Source organism: Myotis davidii, unplaced genomic scaffold, assembly GCF_000327345.1.
Source record: "Myotis davidii unplaced genomic scaffold, ASM32734v1 scaffold1397, whole genome shotgun sequence".
Classification (NCBI taxonomy): Eukaryota; Metazoa; Chordata; class Mammalia; order Chiroptera; family Vespertilionidae; genus Myotis; species Myotis davidii.
In genome coordinates, this window is record NW_006288438.1 from 51,993 (window position 1) to 54,715 (window position 2,723).

Sequence of the window (2,723 nt, forward strand, 5' to 3'; positions counted from 1 at the left end):
TTTAATAGATCTCGCCAAACCATTTTATAAAAACACAAACTGGCTCCTCAGATGTGTAGCTCTTGGTGGTGTTGATTGCAAACAAAGCCAAGTGGTAAAAAGTAAATGTTCTTTAAAGAACAATATGAATTATAAGGCTTTTGAGCTTTGTCCAAGTATATGATTCTAGGATACTAGGGGAAAACATCTTCATCAGAGGAGAAATCAGCTTTCTCTTTGGTAATAAGTCATCTTCAGAGGAAAGCTTCCTTCAGGTGGTGTTGACTCTTGTTTGATGTGGTCACAGACCCACTCTGGCTCTGTCACAGCTGATGGAGACTATCAAAGACAGTGATCAGCAGGTGTGAAAAATTCGACATGGACAAGACCATTTACCTGGAAACAAAATTTTTTCTTCTCACTTTGAAGAGAGCAAGAATCAGTACATGTTACTGATAATTGAAATGAGTCTGACAGGAAAAACTTTCTAAATATGGATATGTGTGTGTGTGTGTGTGTGTGTGTGTGTGGTGTGGTGTTTGTGATGAGATGGTAATTGAATAATAATGTTTAGGATGTAAGAGTTAGTGAGAGGACTAGCAAAGGTCTCAAATACAATAATTACATCAATTCAGAGAGTTAAGAAGTAGCCCTTGTCCAAATAGATTCAGGGAATATATGAGAGCTAAACTGATGGGAAGACTACTAATTAGTGATTACATACTATCTGCATCCTGGATTACTCAGTAATCACTTAAACAATTGCTTACAACAGCAGAGAATTGAGCTTTTCAATGTACTGATTCTTCAAAACAGAAATAATCTTAAAGGAAACCATTTAACTTTTGCATATATATGCATTTAATGTCCTATTATAAAAATATACATTCAGACTTACTAGTAGATTCATATTTTTGTTGAAATTGAAGAAATGAGGGGATAATTTTTGTTCATTTATATTCCTCTTTCCTTGGTGTAGCTTTCTTGAGTAGAGGCCCTTGGAGTAGAATTAAATTGATTTTGAAAAATAACCAAAAAGTTATTGCAAATATAAAAAATATTTTTATCACACAGCAAGATCATTATTAGCTTTGAAACATAGACTCTGGAAGCATGATATAGTGTAATCATAAGACCAAATATTCTCGTGTAAAATTGAAGTGCAAAATAGTCAAATGAGTTCAGCCTCATTTTCTGATAAGTTCTGTAGCTTTGCTGTTTGTGTATCCAGACCCTGCACAGAACCCCAGCTATAGAAGATACCCAATAAAAGAATATTGACCTTAATTTGTATTAGTTGTGTGCCAAATTTCAATATGTGAGAGAAAAGTAAATGTCCAAGGAATTGTACTAATGCTTAAATATGAGAATTGCCAGCAAATATATATTTGGATCATAGACTACCACATCTAGAGACAAATAAATGGAAACAGAGTTGTGTAATAGTATCCGAAGGGGCTTGTAAAATACATTAAAATATACTACTTATTTTAATAAGAAATCAAATCATAAACCAAACAAATATAATTACCTATTTCATATTGCAGAGTATATTTGACATTTCATATTCTTGGTTTTGATGTTTACTGATTTATTCTAGTAGAATAATTTTGAATAATGTTTTTGCATACATATGAAAAAAATAGATATATTATTAATCAATCAGATTGTGATTTTAAAAAGCTTTCTACATAAGCAACTACAACAAATATTAATATATGGCTGTTATTCTATTAGGTAAAAAATTTTCCAGGTCAGATTTTGCAGAAATCTAGGTGAGAACAGAAAATAGAAGAGAGATAACCCACACTGAAATCTTGTATCAGAAGCGCTAAAGCAGGGAGTCTAAGCCATCATGTTCAAGCTTAATAGCACAGTCTTCATGCCCTCGGTGCTGACACTGGTGGGGATCCCTGGTCTGGAGTCTGTTCAGGCCTGGATTGGCATCCCTTTCTGTGCCATGTACATCATTGCTCTGTGTGGGAATTCTCTGATCCTGGTCATCATCAAATCTGAGCGCAGCCTCCACGAGCCCATGTATCTCTTCCTGGCAATGCTTGGAGCCACAGACATTGCTCTCAGTACCTGCATCCTGCCAAAAATGCTAGGAATATTCTGGTTTCATCTGCCCAAGATACACTTTGATGCCTGTCTCTTGCAACTGTGGCTTATTTACGTGTACTTGGCTTTGATATAATCTTCATCACACTATCTTACATTCGAATATTTATAACTGTCTTCAGTCTGCCTCAGAAGGAAGCCAGGCTGAAAGCTTTTAACACCTGCATTGCCCATATTTGTGTCTTTCTTGAGTTTTATCTCCTGGCTTTCTTCTCCTTCTTTACACACAGGTTTGGCTTCCACATTCCACCTTACATTCATATTATTCTGTCCAACCTTTACCTGCTTGTCCCACCATTGCTCAACCCTATTGTGTATGGTGTGAAGACCAAACAGATTCGAGACCGAGTGTCCCACATTTTTCATTCTAAGAATGCCTCTTGATTTCTTATTAATCTTTTTTCAAATGTCAATAGTTTTACATAAGAAACACTAGGTTTTTGGTGAGATTCTGTCCTTTATATAGTTTATTATATGTTAAAATCTAAAGTTCTCGGTTTCCTTTATAGACAGAAAGGATTTGATTCCTTAAATAATTTCTTTTGTTATAAATTTAGATTTGGAGCATATGTTTAGCGAATAAATGACATAAAAAAGAAATTATGAATACCTGTTTGTAGTTA

The 2,723-nt window shown here is 34.7% G+C and overlaps 1 pseudogene; it reads left to right on the forward strand.

The window, feature by feature from the left end:
* The first annotated feature begins 1,834 nt into the window (after positions 1-1,834).
* Positions 1,835-2,484, forward strand: LOC107182577 (annotated as a pseudogene).
* The last annotated feature ends 239 nt before the right edge of the window (positions 2,485-2,723 follow it).